Source organism: Anas platyrhynchos, chromosome 1, assembly GCF_047663525.1.
Source record: "Anas platyrhynchos isolate ZD024472 breed Pekin duck chromosome 1, IASCAAS_PekinDuck_T2T, whole genome shotgun sequence".
Classification (NCBI taxonomy): Eukaryota; Metazoa; Chordata; class Aves; order Anseriformes; family Anatidae; genus Anas; species Anas platyrhynchos.
In genome coordinates this window covers 162,255,381-162,270,698 of record NC_092587.1, presented here as the reverse complement: position 1 = coordinate 162,270,698, position 15,318 = coordinate 162,255,381, and the positions used below count along the sequence as shown (strand labels likewise).

At 36.9% G+C, this 15,318-nt stretch overlaps 1 long non-coding RNA gene across 1 annotated transcript; it reads right to left on the bottom strand.

Moving 5' to 3' along the window:
- Window positions 1-4,388: 4,388 nt before the first annotated feature.
- On the bottom strand, window positions 4,389-9,117 carry LOC106016575 (uncharacterized). Its single transcript, XR_002401368.4, has 2 exons — window positions 8,835-9,117; window positions 4,389-5,038 (listed from the first exon to the last, which is right to left on the bottom strand). It is a non-coding gene; the product is annotated as an uncharacterized lncRNA (long non-coding RNA).
- Between the last annotated feature and the right edge of the window lie 6,201 nt (window positions 9,118-15,318).

Genomic DNA, 15,318 nt, shown 5'->3' with positions numbered 1-15,318 from the left:
GGTGGATTGCAGGACAGGAAAGATTCTTTATGCATCCTTTAGCTAGTTCAGACCTGCAATGAAAAGCCCTGTGGATCATCCTTTCTCTTGATTTCCCTTTCTCCATAATGCTAGCTTCTTCAAATTCTATGTATTCTTATGTTTATATCAGCTTCCCAGGTTTTCAAAGTTCCTCTGTCCGTCTTGATCACCTTTCCTGCTATCATTGCTGCTTTTTGAGATAAATTAGGACTCCCTTGGGAAGCACTGTACCTATGCATGTTACCACTAATTGACTTCCACATCACTTTCTAGAACTGCTGTCTTCAGCCCTCTACTCTTATGGATAAAGACTGCACGAACGGATTGTTATTAACTTTCCTTCTAGCCAATACAGACAGGAGAGCTAAATAAAACTCAAATATTTAAATCCACTTGGGTAATTTGGATTGCATACTCTCAGTATAAGTTCCCTAAACACATCTTTACAGTACTTATTTCCCATTTATTCACCATCCTTCTTCCTTGGACCGTAATAATATAAGACAAACCATTGGTCTGATTTGTACAGTTCTGAAACATAGCCATTGTTTTCAATTATTTTTCACATTATAGTCTCTGATCATTTATTTTTTATGCTTAGTTATGCTAATTAGGTTAAAAGCCCCTAGTTGTAAGCAGTATTTTTCTTTCACAATGTTTGAAAGTTATTTTATATAGGTTGTGACAATCCATGTGTTTATAACAGAATGTAATATTCGTAAAAGGTTTAGCCGGTGGAGAATAAAACAATAATGTTTGGTATTTTTTTAATTCCTTTTCAGTGGAAAAAATCTTGTAAGTACATAATGGAATTTGCATAAATGGCAGTTAATGAATTCTTTGAGTAGAGTAACAAACTAAATACTGAAAAGATATTTAAATAGCACAGAGATTTCTTGCTCAGGAAGTTTTGATCCAGTAAAGAAGTTATTATCCTCCTTTCCTCCCCCCACTCCCTTCTCTTCCCTTTCCTTCCTTCCTTCCTTCCTTCCTTCCTTCCTTCCTTCCTTCCTTCCTTCCTTCCTTCCTTCCTTCCTTCCTTCCTTCCTTCCTTCCTTCCTTCCTTCCTTCCTTCCTTCTCTCTCCCTCTCTCTCTCTCTTTCTCTTTCTCTATTTCCTTCTTTCCAAAAGATGATTACATATGAACGTAAAGTCAGTGATATGCTTTTTTGTATGTATCCTTAGCCAAGATTTGCTGAGGTAATTGGAGATTATTGCATAGTCGTGTGAAATCCTAAATTTTATTCAGAGTTCAGTCTTCACTAAACACAAAGTCAGTTCGGTTGAAAGCCCACCTGGAATTTATTTCTAAGTAGAGAGAAGCTCCAGGGTCATTAAGATGAAGACTTGTAAAGGAAGTCAGAACTTCATAGTGAATACACTTCCTTTATGGCTTTGAATACAGAAACAGCCTCTGCAGATTTGCCCTGAAGTGTTTCTAGTTATCTAAGTTCCAACAAAAGCTTGAGACATCCATAGCCATTTTGCACCCACCAGGACTGTGAATCATAATATGATAATTTTTAAGAAAACACAATCAGAATGAGTAGAAACATAAGCACAGGGATATGAAGTGTCAGTTGTACTTACTGTAGTGCATGCTGCCATTTAGTACAAAGTGAATAATTAGATCAGAGGTGTTCATTTAACTTCACACCCCTAGATCTTATATTTTAATGGCAAAATGACACCTCAATGCATCTTAGAAATTGCCATGAATTTTTGGTCTCCTCCTGAAAAATGTGTAAAATATACTGAATGAATTGTTTAAGAGTTTCACTTCTTGTCCTTAGATTTCTCAGTCTCAGATATTGCATGTTATGTTTTCATGAGTATACAAATGTTGTACTTTCAACTCTCTCCTTTTATGTGGTGTTGGCTTTTTCTCTATATGTATTTTAAAGTCAAAATGTCCCTAAATGAAACTCCAAAGCTTTATTGTACAAGTTGTTAGAAGGTGGTGTAGTTACTAGAATTAGTAAAAGACTACTTTATGACATTCAGAATGATTGGAGTAGATCCCTATCAATCTGCCTAAAGAAAAGATACAGGATGTGTCTTCAAGCATCATGTGGGGCGTCTCTTAAGGTAAAGGAGGCAATTTTTGTGAGGGAAAAGACGAATCAGCTCATGGGTCATTGGGGATGCCATTGGAGTCAGCAAGAGCTCAGTACTTTAGATTTAGCCAGTCTTGTATTTGTTCCAGTTGAAGTATATATATAAAGTGGGAAAACAAACATAAAATCCTAAGCATGGCAAAATACAGTCATCAGTTTTCCATTATAAGTGAGCTAGCATGGTGTAATGTTATACAAAGGTAAAGCGTGCCTACATTGATCATCTTTTTTATCTTTCCTTTTTTTTTTTTTGTAAATGTGAAATCATTTTTTTTTCTCCTTCTCTCATTAAAGAAAAAAAAAATTCTCTATCATGACTTTCAGATTTCTAGGTGATCCATGGCATTTGACAGAACACAGAAAGGAAGGGCCAGAAAGCCTGCAGAGATTAATGACACTTTTGCCAAGTGATGAATTTTGTGGGCTTGGAAACATGGCATTTTGCATTCTGTCAAGATCAGAGCAGTTTTTAAGCTGTTTAAGTTGTGATTATTTTCTCACATCTGTTTCATTGAAAACTAATTGTAGATCTGAAGTTACAGTTTTTAAATAATTCATAAAAACATAAATCCAGAGGAAAGTGGCAAAGGTATACAGGAACCCAGTGAAGTACAAAGAAAAGGGTCACATCAGCTGTAGTTATCTGAGCACTTCTCTCACCAGTGAAGTACTTAATTAGGCCCGTCTGATTGTTTGGCCCTGGGTTGATTTTTTCTTTCAAAAGAGCTGTTGACCTGATGGTACATTAAAACACACTCAGCTGTGGCTTCAGAATGGTTCCTGAAAACATTTGTAAATGCTGTTGTTTTGACAATAGGGGAAAAAAAATGTAGACAAGCTAGTGTAACTCATACATATATAATTGTTGTTGTTGTTTTTTATTCATATTACTGAATACTGGGCCTTTTAGCTCTACCAATTACACAGATCAGCTAGACAATGTCATTTAATGTAGGCAACAAAATGCCCAGAAGATTCTTCTCTATGAAAACAAGAGCTTCTACAAGTTTTGGAGGGTCTCCTAGCCAGGCAATTAATTGAATTAACTCAGCTATGCTTTTATAAAGTTTATAGATTCTGGAATTATTGCTGAGCTTTCAGAAGCATTTTAAGGATTACATCCTCAAAACTTCTAGATCAATTATTTTACAGTAGGGATAGATCTCTTGTTTTAAAATGCCTCTTTGTGCTGATCTATCATTTTTCTTAATATAGGCTATTTTTTGCAGAACTAATTAGTAATTTGTGCCTTGGAGAAAATTCTGTATGTTGGTTTGTCCTTTTCTTAGAAATACAAAATAAATTTACACTAGTTCACAGGAGAAAACTCATCTTCTATGAAGATAAGACATTACAAGGAAGGAAAAATTACAAGAAAAAAAAAAAAAAAAAGACTCAAAAGAGCTGCAGCTACAACTGTTTTGAGAGGAGAAAGGGCTTTACCTTTCTCTTGTTTGCTGATCCAAGGCTTTCCCACTTAGAGCCGTTCAAATGAGCATCCCTATGATTATTAACACTGCCCTCCTCTTAATAATTTGGATATGACTTCTCCCCCTCAGCATGGTATCAAACAGGCTCCTGTTTTATATTTTGTTATTGAAAGGGAGGCTGTCAGAGTTGACATTCTGAAATATCCATCTGGCTCCTTAAATGCTATCATGTCTCTTTTGTTTTCCCAAGTCTCCGATGAGAAGATGTTTGTCACTTAATTGCTGCTGAGGATCACAGATGATGGTTTATAGGTTTAGGCAAATTGCAGGCAGCACTTTGTTAACAAACGGTGGAGCACAATGGTACTTCATAATTATCCTATAGAGCTCAATTGGCCCTTAACGGCACCTGCATGTACAGCATCAGGGAGCCTTGTTTCAACACAAAAGCTCCTTCTTGTTAATTAACCTGTGTGCACTTGTTACAAATGAAACCTATTTGTTTCCACTTAATATATTTGCAGCTAGTTTAAATATTCATTTATTATTATGCTTGTTAAGTGAGGAGTGGAGAAGAATAGTTTGGATCACTTTCATTAGTATGCATTGAGCTTAAAAGAGGTAGCAAATAGACCAATATGTCAAGTGTGTTCCTTTGTGCTTTCCTTCTTCCTGCTCTGTAGGCCCCCAAATTAGGCTAACAAAGATGTATATCCATTGCTGATTGAAATAATGCAAAAGGAATGAGAAGTATAGGAGCCTTTGCAAAAAATCAACAAATTCTCTGAAAGGCTTTGTACGCAATGACAAATACAATTCATTCTAGGTGAAAAATGCCTTTTTATTGCATATTTAAAATAGTACATGCACACACACTCACAGTGATTTCATTTGTATGTAAAAGGATAAGAAATAAAATCAAATCCAGTGTATTTAAATGTTATGCATTTATTAATGCTGCTCTAGCACACATGCCTTTTAATATTTAACTAAAGAATTTACTTCTGTTTTACCCTTATGAGCAAGGAAACCTTTGCTCTTTAACTGATAGAAATTAGATAGAAACAGATAGAAATTATTCTGTGTTTGTTAGAGACCATAAATATATATAAAAGACCATTAACACAACTGCATAAGGAGATTAATGGACAATGTTTGTTGCTGTTGTTACCTTGCATTTGACTAACGAATATTCTAAATGCTTTTATTTTTCAGTATTAGAGGAAGACGTCTCACTCTCACTTATTCATTTTGATTATTTGTTCCTTTTTAAGTAACTGTGGCCCAAAGGTTTTCAAAGAGTTCCTTTTTAATTTGAGTAGTCCCACAAATTTAATTGATTGCAGAGCAGGTGTAGCTGAGCAGTGAGGAAAAAGCTCGAATTTCCTCTTCCTTCTTGCTTGACTTTTTGAAGTTATTTCTGAAGTATATCACCACAAGGTAATCTTATCCAATACGACAGAGTTCTTTCTGAAAGGAAACACAAAGGATAGTTATTGCTTGATTACTACTATGAATCCTAAATAATCCTATTTCCCTCTAAGTGATTTACACCAGCAGCAGCACTGACCGTAGGATCAAGTCCAGAGAATTTGGCCTTTTATATCCCAGCATTAACAAATAAACATATTAAAGCTAGATGATGAAGGGGGAAGCAAAATTTAAGCTGCAGATCAGTTCTTGTAACAGCACACTGAAAACTGTTGAAATACACTTATGTATTGATGTAAGATGCATTCCAGCAGCTGCTAATCAATTGCTGTGATTCTTCTGTTTTAAAATTGGTCTAATAATGCATTTTAGAATAGGTCAATACTACCTCCTACATAGAGTAATACATCTAATTTGTTTCAATTCATCATGGTCATATATTCTAGGGCATTTTATTTAAAATTTCAACTTGCCAGGGGGAATTAATAAACAGAGTAAATTGTAAGTTACTAGTATGATGCATGTGTAGAAGTGATATAATTCAATGTGGCTCAATAACACAACAATTAGATGGGGAAAGAAAACTGTACAGTTAAGATCTGTTTGTATGTGTAGAAATTTTATAGGTGTATATATATTTTTAGAAGGGAATTCAATGTGATGTAATGTACCGATAGAGAATCAAAGCACTAGAAATCATCTCTAGTCATAGAATAAGGGCAATGGAATTTATAACAGAAAAAGCCTAAAGATTGTTCTGAAATATTTTGCTTTTTTTCTCTTAGTGATAACATCTTTAACAGTCATATGTTACTGTTCTCTTCCTTTAAGAGTAATTTTGTTGCTGATGCTTCCAATAAGTAAGTGTGGAAATATCCCCTATGATGTATATGTATCTTTTAGGTGATACACAGCACTAAGCTGTCAGCCACTTTTGGTAATTACTGATTTGCAGTGGATTTCCATTGTTATTTAGAAGTGAAAATACTTATCAGCACTTTAATGAACATTTGTAACCCTAATGAACGCTCATCAAAATATCTTTCATCTTCCAGGGTCCCACATATTTGCAAGTGTCCAGGATGAGTTCTTCACTTATTTCACAAGCAGGTGGGATGCCCACCCCTTATTTTGTCGTATTCTTTACTTTTGTGATGTTATCCTCCTAGCAATTTGCATAGTTACAAAACCATTGAAGACTCTGCTGCACGCTAGATAGAGAGCATCTCTTCTCTTGGGTCCACAGCTTGAGAGAAGCAAAAGAGTAAAACTTGCAGTAGTCCTAACATAGTGGCTATCACTTTTGGTGAGCTACATTTTAGAACCTTTTCATCTCTCCTGAGTGCATCCTACTAGTGAGAGGTTTCACAGTCCTACTCCAGATATAACTGCACAGTCCCTAGACTAGATCACTCGGATACAGCCTTCCATTTTTCCACCTGTGAAAAAACAGCAAATCTGACTGCATTTGGCACCTGCAAGGCCGCTTCTTCAAAACAGAGCATTATTTATTCATTGCAAAGTACACAGCTTTCTGAGAAAGCAGATAAAACAGAAGAAGACCAGTTTCTGAATCATGCTTATTCCTGTGAGTTTTGTTAACTTCTTTTCAGAGTGGACACCCCTTTCCTAGCCTAGGAGACAGATGCTGCTTCCCCACTTTCCTTTCACTGCCTCCCTGAAGCATTTACTTGCAACTAAGTACTCCCCCATCCCCTCTTATTTATCCAGGGATTTATTTCTTTTTTTAAACAATTTAATTTTCTTTTTCTCTTAGGCTTTGGTCAGGGAAAACACACCTGTTAACCTGACTGGAAACAAGCAGGTGAATGTCTCACCATTAATATCTCCCTGCATTTCTTTCTGTCACTTGACATTTCTCTAGAGATAGCTCATCTCTGTCATTGTTTTGTTTCTAGCTTGGTTTTCCCTGGTAGCCTCTTTGATTTAATTCTCTGTAGTCAGGTGGAATAATATCAAGCTAGAAAATGTAGGTACATACTGCATTCAGAGTAAATAATATTGCTATCTCCCTCATTAGCCTCAGTGGAGTTTATGACTCAGAAGATAAAGGAAGTGGGAATCACTCACAGTAAAAAACATATTCCAAAAGGGGATTGTAAGGCAGAATTTTTCTGTAAAGAAGGGGACTTGCTATCCTCTAAACAGCTCACTGGTATGTACCTCTACTTACAGCACAAGGTGTGTCTTATCTCCCTCCTGCTTCAGGTTCTGCACTCCTGCACCTATCCTCAGCTGTCCATATCAAGCTACTCTCTACAATCATTAGTAAACTTTTGTTCACCTTAGTTCACCAGTTTCACATCATCATCATGAGAAGCCATTTCCAGCATTTTCACTGCTCTAACCAGGAGCGATACAGAATCACAGAATCACAGAATTTCTAGGTTGGAAGAGACCTCAAGATCATTGAGTCCAACCTCTGACCTAACGCTAACAGTCCCCACTAAACCATACCCCTAAGATACCCACCAATATGCAATCAAATTGTCTAGGTGTCTATTCTGCCATGAACAACACCATCATGTTCACAGTCTGATCTACGTGTTTCCTCTGTCCACCAACCTTCCTTTTGTGTTAGATATGAACTGCACAATGTCTGTCATAAGCACTGTCCAGCTTCCTTCCTGTAAGGGCTGCCCAGAGTACACTAATCAAGGAAGGAGGAGTCTCATGCCTGGTGTTGATGCTATAGCAGTGCGAGTCATTGAGAGGCTTGAAGAATGCTAACATGTTGCATGCTAACACTCAGCCAGGTGCTGGGTGTCTGAAAACATGCACATCCACTAGTCTCACTTGTCGCTGCATGAATTCAGGAATCAAGTGTCTGTTGTAGTAGCATACCTCAGCCACTGAGCTGTGCAGTCACAAGTGCTAGAATTTGCATGTGGAGTGGGAAGTATGCTCCTTCATCTTGTAAAACTATTTTGCATCACTGATTACAGAATCACAGAATTTCTAGGTTGGAAGAGACTTCAAGATCATCGAGTCCAACCTCTGACCTAACGCTAACAGTCCCCACTAAACCATATCCCTAAGCTCTACATCTAAACGTCTTTTAAAGACTTCCAGGGATGGTGACTCCACCACCTCCCTGGGCAGCCTATTCCAGTGTCTAACAACCCTTTCAGTAAAGAAGTTCTTCCTAACATCTAACATAAAACTCCCCCGGCACAACTTAAGCCCATTCCCCCTCGTCCTGTCACCAGGCATGTGGGAGAACAGACCAACCCCCACCTCTCTACAGCCTCCTTTAAGGTATCTGTAAAGAGCAATAAGGTCATCCCTGAGCCTCTTCTCCAGGCTGAACAATCCCAGCTCCCTCAGCTGCTGTGTAGAAGTACCTCTTCTTTTTCTTTCTAACCACACAATGAACATAAAGATACTCCTATTTTGTACATTTACAATTCCAGCTACTCTAGATGGAACTTTGTAGAGAAACACTTACTTCATCACCATAATCAAATGCAGGCCTTTGGTCTCAAAAACTGTGTATATTGCATTGATATGGGGCTGGCCTAGAAAAAGGTGAATATTTCTACCACTGGCTTCACTGCTGGGGAGCTTTTCCATAGCATAGAAACCCTTTTGGAAATGCAAAATTCAGAAATACAAAAGCTTGAAGTGAAATCCACAAATCTGTGTTCTGGATTTAAACTCTAGCAGAGTACCTGGATGGGGTTAGACAGTTCAGATCAACATGCCATCACTACAACATTCACCAGAGCCAGGCTACTAGTCACATTGTCCTGTCTGGCTAATCTGAAACGCTTAGAGGAATTAGTTGTATATTCCAATTGTTCAGGAACCTTACCTAGCAAAGGAGTAACATCAGGCTGAATTCACAGCCTGAAATCATCTTTCTAGATTCAGTGAACTGTATTATAACCTTTTCAAAGAGCAGTCTTTCTTTCAAGATGTCTTCATGGTGCAGCTTTCCCCTTCAGCGGCAGGCAGACTCAAATTAAAGATGTGGATTTAATTCCCTTTCCATTGGCAGAGGTTCAAACCCACCCCTCCCACATCTCAGGGGAGCCCCTAATCAATGAGCAACCATCTGTTCAGGGTAAAGGGGGAGGGCTTGTTCCACTTGCCTTACTGGTGTCCTCCCACTACATAGGAAAAAGATGTCATGACTAATTGAGCTCAGTAGTTAAATCACTCACCTGAGAATGAGGAGTCTCTGATTCCTATTCCTGGTTCAAAGGCTGCTTCTGCAATAAGTGAAATATACTTCATGTAAATAAGCTTGCAAACCTTTAGGCAGACTGATAGCTGTCATAGTGTGGCGAACTCTGGGTAGACATCTACAGAAATGTACTAACACATAAGTGCATACATATATATTCATTTATGCATATGAAATTAACACAAAAATCTTTTTGCTATCTTAATGATAGAACCATCAGATAAAAATATAATTAAAAAAGACTGAGTAGAAAATATTATTTTATTTTAAAAATAATTTTAATGAAATCATATTTACATAAAACAAGCTAAACCCAGAGCATAAAATGTAAGGTTTTGGTCTGAAAAACTTCAGATCAAAAACTGGAAGAAAATATTGTATTTCAGTTGACAAAAAATAAAATTAAAAAAAAAGTAAAAAGGTGTTTAGTAGAGCAAAAATGTGTGAGTGCAAGCAATATTTATGTTACAAACAGCATTACTTATTTAAGCTAATGTCAGAAAATTAACCATGGTGTATCTCACAGGAACGTGGAAAATTGTGACATACTAAAAGCTGGGACATTTTCTCTGCAAAAGATGACTGCTGAGCTGATGCTCAGACTTTAAGGGCTGAGCATCAGCTCAGCAGACAAAGCACTGAGGTTGGCTGGCATAGGCTTTAAGCCAAGGTATTTAACTCAGTGTTTAAAAATTTCATTAACTCTTCCTTCAAGAAAGACATTGAATTTAAAATTCTTCATTTTGAAACTATTTTTTAACTGAAGAAAATGTTTCTAACATATGTACATTCATTTGGTAATTGTACACCTCATTTCAGTGTATTAACCCACCATAATAGAGGTTTTGTTAACCCTTTGGACAGCTGAGTGCCATGACATTTTATGTATCAGCTTTGACTGTTGTATGGTTGACTTAGCACTTCACAACCACAGACTCATTTTCCTCAATTTGTTAAGTGGCTAATTATAAAGGTTTGCAAAAGAATTGACACAAGGGAAGAAGAGCACCACACTTCTATCAGCAGCCCCATGAGGCCTGTACAAGTGTCATTCGTAAAACAGAGCACAAATTAAACAATGGCTATAATAAGATCCAGGAACAGGATAATGAAAGAAAACTTCCAGTGTAGATGTAAAACAACCATTAAATGGGTTGTTTTCATGTTTGACAACAAGGCTCTTATGTAACTCTTCATGAATTCAGAGTCTGCTGTTAAGGTAATATTCTTGGACTAGACTAGATGGTAACAAGCTAAATAAAATGACTACCATTTATTTTGTGTCTGTGATTTCCAATTTCATTTCCATACAGTAGTATATCAATAAGATTTTCTTAAACAGAGTATCATGCATGCACTGTTTCACAAACAAGAAGATATTTAGGAATCTGCTAGTAGATATAAGTGGAAAATGAACAGTGTTTTATTTTAAGAACAAATGCAATCGACATGTTAACAAATCATTTGTTCTATCTACAGTCATCAACTCCTTATTATGAACAGCTGAATTTAAACTAAAGAATAAATTTAAATGGCAGCCTTTTCCTTGCTTGCAAGATTTATATACAGCAAAAATTGGACTTACTTTATTTTGTCGGTTTAAGTATTTAATGAAACTGAATGAAAGTCTTTTTTTTTTTTTCTTTTTTTTTTTTTTTTGTGCATGTGCTGTTTCTCCCTCTCACCATAATACAGCTACTCTCTATGCATAGTGTTTGCATCATTATGTAAGACATTTGCAAATATGTATGATGTGTTTGCCTATGGGAAAACTCTCTCTTCTAATATATTCATGAAAGATGAATTAACAGTGCTTTAGGTATGATAAAGAGATTCATAGTATAGTCTATTATAATGCTGATATTAAAAAGAAAGCTCATCATTTAACAAGAAAAATGTTGATCTTTTACAACCATGGCAATATATTTTATTTCTGAGAACATCTTCTTTCCACCATTGTATTCTTATTAGTTATAATTTTTATTTATAATTTTTATTAGGCTGATAACTAGAAAACAGTCAGGACTCCATTGTGCTTAACACTTTCAAAGATAGAATCTGTACCAGAAATATCTTTGTGTGTATTTTCTCTCCCTCTCCCCAAGTAGACCTCAAGCTTATCTCATCCAGGATGCTGATATGATAGATTTGCCATGATAGGAAAGAAAAAGTATAAAGCAATTTTTCTCACAGCAATACAGTCTCTGATTTTCTCCAGATCGCTGTATTTAAGGAGACAAAATCTAGGCATTCTCTGACCATCTGGTCAGGTATGATAGCAATCTGCCTGCAGCAAGTTATGTTTTGATGTTGCCTTCTCTCTGCTGGCTGAGATACTAGTTTATTTGACTCGATAGCAGCTGATGTCTCAGAGTTACACTAGACCAAACTCCCTGGTGGACCCCCAAGTTGGCTCTTGTGCTGACCTTTGTCTAGAGCAGCCCAACAGCCCTCCTTAGCAAGGACGCTCAGACGCAAACTGGCAGATAATGTTGGAATCAACATGGTCCCATAGGCAACCCAGAAACAATTATCCTGAGCTACTTCGCTCTGAGTAGGAGAAACCCAGTTTAGCAGGGCTACCAAGTTACAGCTCCCTACCAACTTACAGGCAGCCCTGTAACTTGTATTTCATGGAGACAGGCAGTGGGACTGGGGAAGAAGACTATGAAGAAACTAAGTCCTTTGGTCTCAGAGATGTAGGACTCTGGTCTATTTATCATTCCCTTTCTGCATGTATCTCACTGTCATTTTGTGAAGACTTGCTGCTACCACATCCTATGCCCTGCCATGACCTGGGTCATGTACAACAGTCAGTGAGAACATCCTCTGTGAAACCAACTATCCTGTAGTTAAATATATTTTTTATTGAAACAGAAGGATTTTTCAGCAACACTGTTATCCATGATGTTGTTGTGATTAGTGAATTTGGATTCACAGTCTGTAGTTTAGGAGAAATCCAGATTCAGGACCGTGTATAGCTGTAGTCAAAGAAAAATGCTTCATCCCACAGGCTTCTCAGATAGACTGCAGAGGGACCTAAGGTTTCTTGTAACACTCTAGGGCACTAGCCAGTCAATTATTTATACATGCTGATCTGGAAGTTGTACTTGCAGACTTTTTCATTTCATAAGTTTATGAAACATGAAGAACTGTAATTTATTTTGTCTGAGATGCCAATCATCTTTGTAAATGTGTTTGCTGCTTCCTGCATTAATTTCTCATATGACTGTTATAGAATCATAGAATTTCCTAAGTTGGGAGGGACCCACAAGGATCATCGATTCCATTTCCTGTTTCCACACAGGACTATCCAAAATCAAACCATAGGTTTGACAGTTTCAGTAAATTTTTGTTTCAGTAAATGGAGTGCAATGTAGTTCATAAGCATATTGGTCTCAAAAAACACCTGTTAAAGAAAATATAGAAACAAATAGAGAACCATTATTTGCATCACTTTCTTCATCTTCCTGTTTTATATATTTTCATATTCAGTATCTGTTCCTATATATCTGCTGCTGGTTCTTGTTGTTCAGCTGTCTCAGACACATCATTGTGTTGGCAATAGCAGTCCTGGAAAATAATAAAAACTCCTTACAGTTTACTTTGCCTTTTGTTTCCTCATCTTATCACCTTTCCTGATGGTCATATTCATGGCTTTTTTTGGACATGCCTGATAGGCTGTTATTTGTCAAGAGAGGTTACAAGGGTAAAAATCTGAGTAATGTAATAGGTTGGTGTGGTGGTTTTACTCAGGTGGGCAGCCAAGCTCCACCACAACCACTCTCACTCCCCCTCTCCTCAAAGAAGAAGGGAGAGAAAATACAACACAGAGAATTCAAGGTTTGAGATGAGAAAGGTTTAATTAAAGGGAAAGGGAAAGGGGAGAAAAAGAAACCACAGAAACAGTAAGTCCGCGCAGAAGCACAGAGAGAAGGGAAAAAATTATTCTCTACTTCCCATCAACGAGCGATGTTTGGCCACGTCCTGGGCCTCAAAATGTGTAGTGGTTGTTCAGAGGGAACAGCCCCCTCCCCTATGAGAGCCCCCCTTTTTATTGCTGAGTGTGACATCAAGTGTTATGGAATATCCCTTTGGTTGGTTTAGGTCAGCTGCCCCGGCAATGTCCCCTCCCCATCACTTTCCCACCCCCAGCCTGCTGGCTCTTGGGGGCTTGGAAGGAGTCCTGATGCTGTGCCAGCACTATGCAGCAATAGACACAACACCGGAGTGATATCAGTGCTGTTCCAGCTATGAGTGCAGAGCACAGCACTGTGTGGGCTGCTGCAGGGAAAAGGTGACTCCAGCTCAGACAGACCCAACACAGTTGGTCTGACTTTTAAGGACCCAAGTCATCTAAACTCTTGCTAAAGCATGTTTGTTTTAAGCAAACGTCATTTTTCTCTTAGAAGACAAGGTCAACATGATATCCCAGCATGGGTTTAGATATAGCTAACAAAGTTTTACATCTTTTGTTTGGATACACTGGGAACGTTTTTCACCTGATCGTTTGTCAAATATTGAAAGGGAGTTATTGGAATAGCTGGAATTGCTGACATAATCTAGTGTGGCAAATCTTTCTTTTAATGCTAGGGCAAGAAGGGCCTAAGGAGAAAAGAATGATACCAAGTCTTGATTAAAAGCCTACATTAAAAAGTTTTCCATAATTATTCTGCAAATGAAAATAGGCTCAACATCAATTTTACAGAGAAAGACACAAAGGCACAAAGCCTCAGCTTCTGTGTTGGGTCTGTCTGAGCTTCCTAAATTTTTTAGATAGATAATAATAATTGAAATCTTAAGAAATATATAAACAGATGTATATGTTAGTTTATAGGCAATATATTCTTTGTGGCCTGTTTAATGGATTCATGTGATTAAAATAATTGTCACAGAGGAAAAATATTTTATTTTATCAAAATTTATATTAAACAGCCAATATTTACCTTTAAAAGCATCATGTAATATTTGACATACAAGCTGAACATAGTGAGGCTGAGAGCTCACTGTACAGAACCACAAGCAGAAGTGTCTGGCATACCACAGCTATCAAGAAAGTCATTCGCAATTGCATGCACAATGTCACAATTACAGTTTTATGGGTATATCTGGTATGTGAACACAGTTTGGTATCTGCCTAGCCTTTTACAAGTGCAGTTAAAACATCAGTATGCATAATCATTCTAAATGAATACATGTATTTACCAAATTTGTGCACAAGAATTTCTATACATGGTCCCAAACTCCTAAATTGTATGGATTGATTTTTTTTTGTGTATACAATCACAATAAATGATTTTTTATTTTGAAAGTGCAGAATACTTATCATCCAAATTAATAATCTTTTATTAAATATAATTTCTGGATATTTTCTAGGTTGCTTTTGAAGTCATTAATATATTTTGTTTCTGTTATGATTATATATCTATTTATTTATTTATTTTGTAATGTTATTGCTTATCCTATCAATTTTATATTTTAAAAATAGCAACGTTTCCCTTGCTTTTTGAACCAACCTGCTATTAAGGAATTGAAGTTTTCTGGTGAATGAAGCAGGCCAACTGCTTTTCATGACAAAGTTTGTAATTAGAAGGCCAATTTAATGGTGAATCAGGCAGAAATATTCAAAGCATGACAAATGACTTTAATAATGCAGCTTGCAATGCTTGAACAGAAATAAATTTCACTTCTGAAACTCTCGCCTTTTTCTGTCTGCCTGGAAGATAAAACTGTCCAGGAGGTATTTGTACCCTTTATTCAGTAAAGCTTTTACTAGAACTTAAGCAGGCCAAATAGCTTGCAAATGCAAAAACATTATTCAAGTTCTTAGGATTTTTTTTTTCCTGAAGGTAGGCTGTGTTGAGAATTCTGTATAAGTCAAAGATTTATTTTTTGCACATCCCGCTTAACCACTGCAAGTGTTTTATTGTTTTCTTTCTGTCTTGAAGCATTAGCAATAGTCTACTTTGGCTTCAAAACTGAAAGCTAATTTCAGTGTTTGTCATAAGTTTGTTAAGACCACATGCATTCCACAGTTTGAAAAATTTCATTATTCTGTCCATGCTGGGGCTTCGTAATTGGATAGTAAGGATGTTCAAAGACTAATTTA